The sequence below is a fragment of the Talpa occidentalis genome, unplaced genomic scaffold, assembly GCF_014898055.3.
Source record: "Talpa occidentalis isolate TD23 unplaced genomic scaffold, MPIMG_talOcc4v2.1 talOcc4.4, whole genome shotgun sequence".
Classification (NCBI taxonomy): Eukaryota; Metazoa; Chordata; class Mammalia; order Eulipotyphla; family Talpidae; genus Talpa; species Talpa occidentalis.
In genome coordinates, this window is record NW_023604295.1 from 50961103 (window position 1) to 50976005 (window position 14903).

The 14903-nt window shown below is 35.5% G+C and overlaps 1 protein-coding gene across 30 annotated transcripts in view; it reads left to right on the forward strand.

Moving 5' to 3' along the window:
* Positions 1-14903, forward strand: part of ZBTB20 (zinc finger and BTB domain containing 20) — a 775686-nt gene that overhangs the window by 448149 nt on the left and 312634 nt on the right. Inside the window, exon 8 of one of the 30 annotated variants that reach the window (XR_008553867.1) lies at positions 574-948. The exons of 27 other annotated variants lie outside the window; for them this stretch is intronic. The gene's annotated coding sequence lies outside the window, so the exon portion shown is untranslated. 2 more of the 30 variants (XM_054700566.1, XM_054700581.1) reach the window with 2 other exon arrangements.

Genomic DNA, 14903 nt, shown 5'->3' on the forward strand with positions numbered 1-14903 from the left:
TCTAAAAGAAGTATATCCTTGTAAAATATATCTGTGAATCTCAAAGCAGAGACTCAAGTCCTTTATGCATCCTTTTAGGTATTGTAGACCTACAACATTTTTAGTAGTTTCTTTAGCAAAGAATCTCAGAATTCTGCATTCTCTTATTAAATGAACCCAGAAAAATTGCTAACCCTTTTACTTTTAATTACCTTTTGTGTGCAGTTAGCTTCTCCAGAACTAGATTTCTGGAGCCTTCTTACCTTCTTTATTTTATGAATTTCACTTGAAAGTTTCTAACTTTGGATACTCATCTGATTGAACGATAATAAAGTAACAATGAAAAGAATTTCATATCTTCTTTGGCTCTTCTGCCAGCTTAAACTCTAAAATAATTACATTAATGTGTTATTTGGGGCTATAGAAAATGGGTGGACATATGTTAAATTTTTGAACTGTGAGACATTGAATGTAATGAAGATCGTTTTATTTACTTAACATATTGGTCAACGATTTAAGGTTGTATTATTTTTAAATCTTCAATTTCTAAGCCTGCTGGAATAAATCATGATATTCGCTTCACTTTTCTTTTAGGAGGTTCTTCTTTCTATATCGTTGCTTTAGTTTGTTGCCTTTGAGTTGAAACAATAATACCTGAAAATATCAATGATCTTGGCCTTCTCTATTTATGAACATTGAAATGCATTGGGACAAATTCTAGTCAGGTAAATTATTTTGTTTTTCCAGCATATCTGCATTTCAGATGGAATTTCATTTCTCTATTAAGCTTACTAAATTTTATGCGAAAGAATTATTGTGTATAATTTAAGGAATGCTATCTTTTAGGGAAGCAGCTTTTGAATCCTGTGTAATGTAATATTATTATTGCGTATAGTACAAATTACTAAAGTAGTTTACAATACACTTTTATGAATAGCACTTTCTAAATTTAAGTTATTACCATTCTGTTCTAACAGTGCTTAAAAGACTTTGGATACGGTGAGTTTTCCTTTCACAAGAAAATATTGTCATATCTCCTCATTTACTAATGATATTTAGCTCATAGAAAGTGTTAACTGTGAAAGTATATATAAAATGCCTAACAAAAGGTGATCACAATAAGCCTCCAATGTTTCCTACTACTAATATATATATTTTATTTGTAACTGTTAATGATATTAAAATATTAATAATAGTGTGGTTAGTGCCATGTCTAGTATGTAATAAACACATATTAAATATGTTAATAAAGTGCTCAGAAAATTCTTTATTAAATGGGGTGCTAAGATAAAAATGGAAAGGAAATGTCATCATGATGTTGGCACCAGATGACGTGAAGAGCCCCATGTTGGGCGCGGTATGATGTAGTTGTGTAGAGTTAGTGCAGGGTCCTTGGGTTCACTCTGGGAAAGGTTTCACCAGATCTCCTGTTTCAGCAGCTTGCAGCAAGTTCCCCAAGCGAGTTTCTCCACGAGACAGAGACGTTAGTTATATTTAAAGAACAGATTTATTAGGGAAAGGGAAAGGGACAGGTTTGCTGAGAGAGGCCTGCATGGTCGCAGGCGGGCGGCCTTGAGGAGAGCTGCCTCCGCTGAGGGAGGTCAGTGAAGAGAAGTCCTGACATAGTACAGGTCACAGGCAGCCAGAAAGCTGCTGCCCTGCAGAGGAGAGAGTTGGTGAGAAGAGGCACCTGCATAGTCACAGGTGGGCAGTGGGAGTGCTGCCTCCAGCCTGTGCAGAGACTGCATTGATATAGTCCTTTTCTCTTTGGGAGGGGTCACTCCTCCGTGGAGTGACCTGCTTGTCGCTGATGTTGGGTAACAGGCAAAACTAAAAAGGGACCAGAGATTCCAGGGTGGCCCCAATCTCCATATCTTTCTCCTCAGGTGTGTACTCCACTCTCTGTAACATCTGATCCTGCTTGGGTCTCATGCCTTGTGATAAGACACTGGTGCCTAAGGGTCTGACCTTTACAGCTGGGGGTTAATGGTCATGTTATTCCCCTAGATCCCCACCTCCTTGTGTGAGTCAGGTTTTGGTCTTGGGGCACCTCCTTTCCAGTCTTTCTATTCTTGTCCTCCATCAATATCAAATTCAAAATTACAGTTAAAACAACTAGTCAAAGCATAGCATAAAATTTATACCTAAAGTCCTTTTTTGCTCTCCTGATGGACAACCCTGTCAAATTATAAGTGGAGAATATATTCTATAGTGTGAGACTACTAAGCACTATATATTTATGAAAAATCTCTAAAAGATTAACTTTCATAATCATCTGATGGTCTCATTCTTAGTTCTGATCTTTAGAGGGTTTTTTTTCCCCAAATAATAATAAAATAATAGATTAATCCCCCTTCTTCCACTCCTAACATTTTATCAATTAGCAAATGAAAAGATGTCAACAAAGTACCATCTAGTCAATTGTTCAAATGTTTGTTACAAAGAGTAAGTGTTCACAGGATTAAATATTTTTTCTTTCTCTCACAATAATGTCATGATTACTGACTCCTTACCCTGAATCAAGTTTAGAAAGGTACTGAAGAAGTGCTGTTTGCTGGGGCTACCTGCACAGTATAAGTAACTCATGCCCATGTGTAGTCAAGATTTTAGAATTTTTTTTTATTCTTTTTTTTTTAAAGATTTATTTATTTATTTGTTTATACAAGCACTGGGTACATTCAGAAGTGCGGGAGGGTGAGAGAATTCACCAGAGACAGAGCGGGGAGCAGAGCAGGCAGAAGGACTGAAGTACACTGCTGAGGGGAGCAGCGGGCAGCAGGAGAGGTCTGCTTGCCTTGCGGGACCCTCCTCTGGTGGCCGGTGAGCAGCCACAGCTGGGGCGATTTTAGAAATTATTAAACTGAGTTGTAAATAGATTGACTAACTTGCTCAGAGTAACCCTGCTAATAAGTAGTGGAGGGTTTTTTAATTTATGGCCTTCTAACTCTAAATCCATGCTTTTTCTAGCACATCACATTGCTTCTCTCACTCAACCTTAATAAATTGCCAGTTTTCCCCAGAAGTTTAATCTCACTCTAGATTTTAGAGACCTCCCATCTGCCACCCATGGCTTCCTATTCTTAGGACCTTTTGCTTGCAGAAGAAAGAATTGGGGACATGAATGGAGGAAGGAAAGGAAAATTGCAAAGGAGGGAGGGAGGAGCTTTCCTCTCCAGCTTCTTTTCCATGATATAACTCACCTTTATTCTGAAGAAGGAAAATGTAAAAGTCCTCCCTTCCAGAGAAATGCAGAATTACTTTAACTAAATTCCTTCCAATCAGTGATTAACTAGCAACACTAACCCAGAAGTCTAAATCTTTTCTTTTACTTTCTAAAGGTAACTCTTAAACCTTTCCTTCTGCTTAATCTGCATATTGTACTGAGGTTATTTGTCTTCCAGTGTTTTGCAGGTTCCCTTAGGAATACCCTTAGCAACTGACTTCCATATAAACTGCCTGGGAAAGTCTAAGGGAATCAAATCCCTTGTAACTAAACAGAGTGTTCGAATGGAAATTTAATAGCAAATTAGATTGGCATCATTACAGAAGGATGAATGAAACTTTTGTTTTCTTTATATTTACAGTATAAAAGTCAACTAACTCTCCCTTATAGAATGGATGGGAAGAAATTATTATTCTACTTTTTGTCTAATTTTATAAGATAGCTTGCTTTTACCACATTCTGTCAATTCAGCCTCCAAAACAAAAGGCCTCCCTCTCATTGCTCCTGCCTGTTGCCTTGTGCACTGAGTTTTGCAAATGTTCCTAGTGGAGTTTTCATTAGGAAGGACAAGTAAGTATTCATTAGAAGAAGGTTGTCCCTTCTCCAAATGCAAACACTAATACAGGGAAAAAAGATAATCTTCTTACTTACTTTAAACTGGAGCATCCACATTTTTTCATCCCCACATAAAAGTTTTCGAAACTTCTTTTTTCCACCATAGTCCTAAGAGAATATCAAGGCAAGGTCTGGCTTTGGCAGCCTCCACAGACTCATATCTTCCTCCCATTTAACTGTTTTTCATATAGTACTTCTTTCCTGTGTAGAGGCTTTGTGAAAAATACAAGAAAAAATGTATTAATAAAAAATGTTCATGCCCTATATTTTATAAAGGGTCTCAGTGAGGAAACTGAGTAAGGATTGAAAGGTGACTCTTCTCTGTCACTATTTTCTTTCACTTTCACTAATTCTGCTAATCCTCTACATTCTTTTCTGACCTACTTCATTCTTTATACTTAATGACATAGTTGAAGTCTCCATTTCATTGATATTTCTTTTCCTTCTATTCCTCAAAGCTGCATGATTTGTTCAGTGAAGAATGAATATCTCCCTCTACACCTAGTTCTCACACACTTTCTTATTAATTATGTTAAGTCAGAGAAAAGTATGTGTATATGTTTGGTAAAATAAAATGGCTAAATCAATTCTGATTTAATGGATAAAATTAATTTGGTTTACTACATAACAAAAGTCTACTGGTACCAGAAGTCTGTTTAGCTTAAGGGAGTCATATTATGTCTCCATGACTCAACATCTCTAAGGCATGGAGAGGGGGACTAATAATAATATTAAAATAACTTTGGTGTTCAACAGTGATATCCAGTGTAAACTGATGCCACTCAGAAAGATATCAGCAAACAGCTGGTGAAACAAATATAGTTGAAACATTTCTGGAATAAACAAATGAGGCCAATTTCCTAGAGCTATCAAGACAAAAGAATATAATCTTTGAATAATTGGGAATAAGGTGAGAGGTGAGGTTGAAAGATCTTCACCATTTGGCTATATAATTAGATTTATCATTAGTGCTTTAGATTGTTCATTAAGGTATGAGGTAGGTATTAAGCAGTCATTTGGATGAGTTCTTTGTTAATGAATATGTGTTTGAATTGATACTCTTGGAGCAGTTGATAGTATAGGAAAATTATGTTCATAAACATTATTTAGATAAAAATAAACAAATCTTAAAGAAAATAGGTGAGCTTTAAGAATTCACTCATCTATGTGTCTCCCACAGTGGAACTTTTGGAACATTAATGCTTTGTTTTTATATACAGCTATTACTGTATTTACATAGGTCTTTGGACTTAATAGTTTTCATTTCAACAAACATCTGTGGGGTCCATTGTGTGTGTATGTACAATAAACTACTATATTAATATAAATATATAAGGTTTACAACAAAAGAGGTGAAAGACCTATACAAAGAAAATTATAAAGCACTGTTAAAAGAAATAGAAGAAGACAGAAAGAAATGGAAAGACATCCCCTGCTCATGGATTGAAAGAATTAACATTATTTAAATGTCCATCCTACCAAAAGCAGTATACACATTCAAAGCTATTCCAATAAAAATCTCAATGAGGTCTCCCTGGTGGCACAAGAGGTTAAGCACCACACTGTGAAACAATCTGCAGCTTCTGCAGCACAAGTTAGATCACCAGCCAGGGAGCAACCCACATGGTGCAGCAAACCTCTCCTGTCTTACCCACTGCTCCCCTCAGCAGTGTATTTCAATCAGTCTGCCTGTTCTGTTCCCCACTCTGGTGAATCCTCTCACCCTTCCACCTTGCATCTCTGGCCTGTACCCCAGCTCTTGCATGCATAAATAAATAAATAAATCTTTTAAAAAACAAATAAATAAAAATTTCAATGACATTCTTCAAAGAAATAGAACAAATTCTGATGAAATTCATATGGAAGCACAAAAAACCACGACTAGCCAAAGCCCTACTGATGAAAACAAAGGAGAAAGATGGTATCACACTTCCAAACCTCAAGCTATACTACAGAGTCATAATAATTAAAAGTTTGGTATTGGAACAAAAACAGACACACAGACCAATGGAACTGAATAGAGAGCCCAGAAATAAAACTACACTTATATGGACAACTGATCTTTGACAAAGGAGCAAAGAACATGCAGTGGAACATGGACAGTTTGTTCAATAAGTGGTGCTGGGAAAACTGGACCACCAAATGCAAAAAAAAAATGAAACTAGACCACTACCTCTCACTGTGCATAAAAATCAACTCAAAATGGATAAGAGAACTGGACATAAGACCTGAAACCATAAAATATATAGAAGAAAATATAGGTAAAACACTCTAAGACATACATCACAATAACATCTTTATTTTTTTTTTTTTTTTTTTTTTTTTTTTACAATAACATCTTTAAAGACTCATCACCCTAAGCAATGATAAGCAAAGATAGTCAAGGAAAAGATCAACACCTGGGATTACATCAAACTGAAAAGCTTCTGCACAACAAAAGAGACATTAACCAAAACAGAGAGACACCCCACTGATTGGGGAAAAGATCTTTGCACTCTATTCAACTGATAAGGGACTGATCACAAAGATATGCAAAGAACTCACACAACTCAACAAAAACAAAATAAACAATCCAGTCAAGAAATGGGCAGAAGAACTTAAAAGACATTTCTCCAAAGAGGAAATGCAAATGGCCAGCAGGCATAAGAAAAAATGTTCAACATCCCTTATAATCAGAGAAATGCAAATAAAAACCACATTGAGATACCACCTTACACCAGTAAAAATGGCACATATCAAAAAAAAACCAAGCAACAACAAATGTTGGCGAGCATGTGGTGAAAAAGGAACTCTCCTGCATTGCTGGTGGGAGCGCAGACTGGTCCAGCCACTACAGAAAGCTGTCTGGAGTTTCCTCAGTCTACTAAAAATGGAGCTACCATATGACCCGGCAGTTCCACTACTAGGGATCTACCCAAGGGACACAGAAACATTGATTCAAAAGACCACCTGTCCCCCTATGTTTATTGCAGCACTATTTACAATAGGTAAAACCTGGAAACAACCCAAATGCCCAAAAATAGATGACTGGATCAAGAAGATGTGGCATATGTACACAATGGAATATTATTCAGCAATCAAAAAAGATAAACTCATGCCATTCACAGCAATGTGGATGGAACTAGAAGGAATTATGCTCAGTGAAATAAGCCAGAAGAAAAGAGAAAAATATCAGATGGTTCACTTATAGCAGGAATATAGGGGAACCAAACAAGACATCAGTGTGAAAAAATAATAACAGTACAAAACACAACAAAGCAAAAATGTACAATTATAAATCAGAGACATACTGCAGGGGAGGAGGAGGAAGAGAGATCAGAAGGAGGAAGGGAGAAGCACAGGGGACAGAGGTGATGGTGCACGGGTGCATTGGTGAAGGAAACTCAATGGGGACTACACCTGAGGAGGTGGAGGGAAGCAAATATTGTTTAAAAATTAACGATGATATAAAAAATAAAGAAATAAATATATAAGGTTTACTAAAATATACTATTGTATATCCACTATCCACAGGGAAAGAAAAGTTTTAAATCATGACCTTCATTTCCTATTTACTTTTTTATCTCTATAGCTTGTGAATTCATTTAAGTTACATTCTAAATATACTTTATCCTGCTTACCCACAGCTACATAACTTGTGATATAAGAGCTTATTGGTCTCATTTTTGGTCTTACTTACAAAAATGGAAACATCAATAGTCAGGCACAAAATAAATGAATCGCAGTGACATGCAACAATATAGATAAACCCTAATAAAATAATATTAAGGAAAAATAATAAAATCCCCAAATATTATGTAGAGCATAGTAACATTTTATAAAGTTAAGAGCAGTCAAAATAAACATACAGGACATCCTTTTATAAATATAATCTTTATACATAAAAAATAAATTTAAGGATACTTATAAATGTGATAAAACTACATGAAAAGAAAAGGAAAGAAATGGTAAACATAAGAGTCAGGATAATGGTTATCTTAGCTGGGGAGGCAAAAATATACATGGGGTAAGATACATGGACAGTGTAGGTTATTATAAAGCTTCTAGTTCTTCTTTTAGGAAATTAGTTTGCTGCTGTTTATTAATTCATTTAAAAAAATAACTACTTGAATAAATGTAGCCCAACCATGAACCAATAATGAGTATGCATTATGTACCAAGGTTTATGATTAACCCCACTGTGTGCAAAGAAAGCCAGAATCCCTATATTAGTTATCTATTGTGACAAAAAGTTACCACAAAACTTAATGACTTAAAATAAGTAGGTATTGTTTCTCAGAAATCTCACATGCTCAGGGATCAGATGCAGTTCAGCCAAGTAGTTCTGGTTTAATACCTTTCATGATGTTGCTGTCAAGATGTCGGCATGGTTTGTAGTCATCTGAAGGCTTGACTGAGGCTGAAGGGTCCACTTTCACTGTGGCTCATTCACCTGGCTTACAAGTCATTGTTGACTTTTGTGTCTAGATTCCTTTCCACAGAGCATAGGTGCTAGAATCCCCAGAAGGAGTGATCCAAGAGAATAAGGCAGTGATGTCTTTTATGACCTAATATCCAGAGTGAAATGCCATCACTTTTACCATATTATATTGGTCACACAGATAAACTCTCATACGATGTAGGCAGAAGTACACAAGAATGTGAATACCAATATATGAGGCAGGGCTCATATGGGGTTGTGGTGGAAGCTGGTTACTATACAAACAAATCTGACTTATCTTGAGCATACAGCTTTTTTATCCACTTCAATTTTTAAATTCCAAACATTTCTCCTTCTTTTGCTCTTGGTGCCATTGGGGAATTTTTTCTTTTCTTTATAGTTAGAGCATAATATATAATATCGACTAGCATTCTAATTTCAGTCTTTCCATTTAATTGTTCAATAAGCAATATATTAGTTTCTTTTTGACTGCACTTTCAATTGAGTTGAGCTCTACTGTTTTTTCTTTTCTGATCCTAGAATTCATTTAATTTTACAGGTTTCATCTTTCCTAAATATCCTTGGAATTACTGGTCATTTTGTTACTATCGTGGATTTCTCCTCCAAAATTGTAGATTTATTAATTTGTCTAATTAGGAATTTTTCTATTTTTCATTTTTCACTTCACAGTATTAATTGAGGTGGTCATGCATGAATTTAACATTTATGGAGGACATATTAGCTGCCCAAACAGTAGCAGAATTGGGAAGGGATTGGTAGTAAAAATAAGTAGGGGAAGGGAGAATGGTGCACTACAGAAAGGTAAGGGCAAAATATAAAGTGAGAAAATTAAATATTTTTGAAAAGATTCTCAATTCTGCTGCAATAACCTTCTATTTGAAAGAATGATGCTTCAATCATGCCAATTTAATTGTCAACCATTACACTCAAAGATTGACTGAGAATCACATTTTGAAACTCCAAGGTCAAGCTTTGTGAAATTTCAGTACCTCTAGGACATTTCACTCCTCCTTAATGATGGGGTACCTTAACATAGTGATTCACTGATATGATGGGACATAACAGTATTTCTATTTATGTTTATTTTAAGGAAAACATATCTACTAACTTATAAGAAACTGAAAATTAGCCACACAAATAATCCTTTCCTCACTGTTGCTTCATTACTTGTCAAAATTTCATTCAGGTGGGTAAACCACGAAGGTACCAACTGAAGAATATGCAACATAATGTTTGCTCTTCTCCTGTGTCCTGTATCACTTCCCAGCCCACATCTACAAGAAAGGAATTTTCATTAGAGAATTCCTTTCTTTTCCCCTTGTTATAATTCATTTCATTAACAATGGAAAAGGAGGAAATTTATTTAGAATAAGAAGCCATGAGTACAACAAAGTAGCACATGGAACAACTAAGGAAAATTTTGCAGCCTCAAAAGAACACTCATGAAGGAATAAGCATGTTCTGACCATATGTTTTCATGTAATAGTTTACAAATGTATTCAACCACATAAAAACTAAAATTAGCCATTTTGGTGGGAAAAATGACCCATTTTCTTAACAGAGAAGATTTTAATATATTTATTTTTCATATAAAGAGAGAGGTCATTAATAATGTTATAAGATGTCATAAAATGTTTCCTTGAATTTCTACCTAGTTAAAACTTGTAGCTTAAGTTAACTGAAGTCTATTTCAAATTTTTCAACTTTTGTATCTGATCAAGTGGTACTTACTATGACACATATAGAAATAATGTGTCATCTTATATTTTTCTGAAACTGCTTACAATATGTTCTGGGATTCCATACCATAATCTCCAAAGAAATGAATGGCTAGTGAGGCAATGAAAAAGAACTGGATCATATTTACTTTTTTCTTTTAATTCACTCATCAGTTGAGTTTCAGACCTGGGAGGTTGAACCAGATGAGTCTTAAAATCCAAGGTTGCTGAGTTGTAGCAGTAGTTGCTAGAAAGAGTTAGCTAGAAAGGTTTCCGGGAAAGACTAAACTCAATTAATTTTCTATGAGTAAACATTTAAAACTTGCGGTTTGCAGGCTTCCAGACCTATTCTGATCTGTTAGACATTGGCAATCAAGAAAATGCTCCCTTTGTGATAGCAGAGCTATTGCCTTTCCATTAGACATAACTACAGAATAGGAGTATGTGCTGTTGCCCACAGATGAAATCCTTATACTGCAATCTCCAGCCCCACTCCACCAAAATTTTCCTTTTCCACCCTGAGCTATTTGTTCATTCCTAGATTGTCAATATCTGTTAAGTGTTGATCATATTCTAGAACATCAAAGTAATTAACAATAAGGTGTGAATGAGGTTTACAGGTTCACAAGGCAGATTTGCATTTTAAAAGAGGGGCTTGTTAAACACAAATGAACTTCTAATAGATCGAATGTGTGAGAGATATTTTTCTCTCCAATGGATGGGGGCAGATTTCTGGTGCTCTTTTTCAGCCCAGGGATATCAGGTACTATCTTGGCATTTCTTTCCCCTCTGCAGTTTCTTGCCATTCACTTCTCAATTTATCCTACTGCCTTTGCAAGAAGAACATACTTAAAATAGAGTATCATTAGTTAGTTTGACAGGACCATGTACAAACCTAGAGATCTTGAGGCCTCAAAGTAGATACTGAAACACTAATTCATGTAGTAGGCAATTTAAATAGACAAAAATTCCATTCTTACTAGGATCAGCACTCCATTTAGTGTGTTTGCTTGTTTAATTATTTGGATAAGGCCAATTGATTAGAACTTGTCTTACAACTTCTAAAAGTTCTAAAGAATCTTTTGAACAATAAAAGAAAATCAGAGACTTTAGAATGAATTGAATACAGTCACATAGGTGAAAAACTAAAAGTGTGATTTTAATATCAGGTAGACTAAGAAAATTAAGTTTGAATGCCTAGATATTTTCCTGGGTAAAACAATTTAGAGTTTCAGAGAAGAAATAGGAGAACAGCAAGAAGAATGAGAAGTATAGCTATAGAGATCCAGAAATCTCTTTTTTAAAATATAGCAAATAAATGGAAAATCTTGCTGCTCAACAAACTAGCATTTCTACACCTGCTTCTCTTCCCCCAAAGTTTCCCTTTCCTTCTAAGAAAAGACTATCTCAGAAATGCCTGAAACTACTAACAAAAGTTTTGACCAGAAATGTAAATCTTTCATTCTTTGATCTCAGTATACAAGATCATTAGTCTCTTCCCAAGATCTCTGTAGACCACCAATGTCTGTGCACAGGGGTCAGCCAGTATTGGGGTGGAGCTGTGTCAGGAAATTCTAGTGAAAGACCCTTCCTACAGGCATGGCTCAATCTTAGTGGCTGTGGGCGATTTTTCTATAATCCATACAAGTGTCCTTGAAGTTGGAAAAGAAAAGTCTTTATTATAAAAGAAATAATAGCATCTATGATGAAACTGTATTTGCTTTTTACAATGTATGTAGCTTTTTCACTTCTGTTTTTAAAAATGTCCTTAAAAGCATTTTAGAAGGGATTAATAATAATGATATTCACAGAGATTGCTTGCACTACCAACTGAGCAAGTAGTTGAATTGGAATTCAAATCCAAGATTCAAAGAATTTCACTTCAGATCTTGTGCTTTTTTTATTACAACAAATCTTAAGGGCAGATATATTGTTTTCTATGATACAGAGCTAAAAAATACCCTAGTGCTACCTACCACTAGGTACCGTAAATAATTCCTTTATTTTCCAAAATCATTCTCATCTTAAACTTTTAGATGGCAGGATTACTCCAACTAGAAGACTGGGATTAAAGTAATAAAGTTTTAGCTTATATCTCTCATTACAAAAGTTTACCATAATGATTATTTTAATTTACCCTGAAGAGAATTATCATCACAGTAAGTGGTATTATAAAAAACTTTTTAAATCTTATTGGTAGAATACCCATAATTTATCATCCAAACAGGGACACTTTTGAAACTGGCAATTAATAGTGGAGATGTAGACACCCAACTTATAAGACATAATTCTGAGTATGGGAGTGATGATTTTTTAATGTAATGGGACCAACGGAGCAGTAATTCATGTGTCTAACCTGCAACTTGCCTTGACTCCACAATTCCATGAAGTTGGTTCTCAAGCACCTGAGCACTTCCGAATGCTACCATCTCATGCTAAGTTCAAGACATGGCGGGGTGTTATGGCATTCATTCATTTCAGACCAAGAGAGCAGGAAGAGTGCTGAGATTCAAACCCCAACTTTTTACCACATGGTAGTTGGAGGCTCCCATCTAAACTTTGACTATGCACTATCCAGATTCTCAGATCAAAAGGCTTACTGTATATGTTCTACAGTCAACCTTAATCACCTTCGTAAGAGTCTAAATGACAGTCATTAAACCAATATATAAAGTGTTAAAGGGGAAAATCTATTCAGCACTTAAATTATTTTTACAGCTGATCAAAATAATATTATATTAATGGAAGGCTCTTGAGTTAGTAAAGAATTAAACTTCTAAGAAGTAGATTTTTATACATCAAAGCAACACTTGATAGTGTGGAACCAAATTTAATCTTAGAATATCCTCAAACAAAATAAATTTTACTTTGAAAAAGATACTATTTATGAGAACGTACTGCTATATGCTATTCATGGGACATGCTGTCTTCCAGTTTCACCTCTGAAATGCTGTACTGAAAGGTTAGCCTGGAAGAGTGGAACATTTACAGTAACACTATCTGAAAATGATAGGTCAAAGGGGGTTGACAACTGTTGCTAACTATTGCTGAACTACTCAGAAATTCTTCAAATGAGATTACTTTTGTCCACCTAGCTTAACAAGTATTTTCCCAGTCCGTATAAAGTTCAAATTAATTTGATTTGCTTGATGAAAAAATGTCCATTTTCTTGAAATTTAAACTTTTATTTGAGGTAGAAAGTTTCCCTTCTGAACAACAAGTTGCAGCCTGGAAGTGGTCAGATGTCTAGCGGGGGAGAAACTAATGAAAACTTTGTTGTGGAGTAATTCACAAAGGAATATAAGACTTGTTACATAACGCAGCCCTTTGTTTGTGGAGCCTGTGACAGAATCCTGCCTTTTTAGCTCAGGCTGAAAGCTGCCACCCAAGTCCTCCCTAACTCCAGGCAGCTCTGAGTCTTTTTTCCCCACCTCCTGCCATGATTACTCTGGCTGCTGATTAAATCACACCTTATATTTAAGGTCACTAACCTAAAACGACCCAAGACTACTTATTTTTCTCCTCAACAGTTCCCCACTACTTATAATATTTGGAAATCTTGAAAATAGCTTCCGTCCTAACTCATGTAGTCTTTTCTCCAAAAGCAAATGCTATAATAGTTTCCTCATTCGTGGATTTAAACCTCAGGTGAAAGATTTTGGGAGCTAATTAGTATGCAAAGGAGACTGGAGCATTGGGGTGAGTCACAGTCATGCTATCTAAGGGACAGAGAAGATGTCTTTTTGCTGGTGATATTTGACAAGCACTGGTTTCTCGTTTAGTTTTAATTGGGCTAAAACTGCATAGATTGTCTACTTTGTATTTAAGAGAAATCTTGTTTATATCATTCTACTTTAAAGCATCCTTGCCTGTGGGGCTTTTTTAATGTCTTACTTTTTATTTAAAATATATTTCTATTAATTTTGGAAAAATTTTAATGTTTGCTTTTATTGTATTAATAGCTGAAGTACGTTGTAACAGATTCATGCCATATAACTTATTTTAGACTCAAATTTTTCTTTCTTGACCTGGTTTAATACTCTTTCCTTATCCTATTACAAATTCCCCTCTTGCTTTCAGAGTGAGAATTTTATTACATATATTGAATGTCTAGTATATATAATCAAAATATGAAGCAAATGAATATTTATTAAGTGCCAAGAATGTGACCAATGTTTACCATCTGGTTAAGAAGAACAGTTTGGATATTTCAAATGATGAATGTTATTTTTTTTGGTTAGAAGCATATTTAATAGCAGAAATCTTGACCTGAGTGGCTTAAACAGCTAGTGGTTTATCTTTCTCATATAACAAATAATCCAGAGGTAGGAAGTTGCTGGTGTGTGATATAGTCATCACCAATATCTCTGGGATTCCCTTTGCATCATATTCAGACTTGTTGCTATATGATCACAAAATAGGTTCTGCAATTCCAAGTATTCTATCCCTGTGCGAAGAGGGGAGAAGGTAGAAGCAAAGGGATCACCTTTTGCCTCTACCTTTACCAAAAAGAAAAGGCAGAAACCAGCCTCTCAAAAAAAATTCCCACATTGATCCTGTGGACTAGAACTGGGTCCGAAGGCTACTCTTGGGTGTTAGGGAGACAAAGAAACCAAGGAACAAATTTGTCCTAATAGGTTTATACATATCATAACTCATCATCCCAGACTGAGTATGTTGCCACTCTGAGCAAAACAGGGTCTATAGCTAGGAAGAATGGTGAGGGGGGTGCATACTGGAGAGACAATAATGTCTACTCTAGTTGTAGTGGTCAAAAAAAAATTTTTTAAGATTTATTTATGCATAGAAGAACTAGGGTACAGGCCAGAGGTACAGGGAGGGAGGGGCGGTGAGAGGATTCCCTGGAGAGAGGAGGAAACAGAACAGGCAGACTGACTGAAATACACTGCTGAGGGAAGCAGAGGGA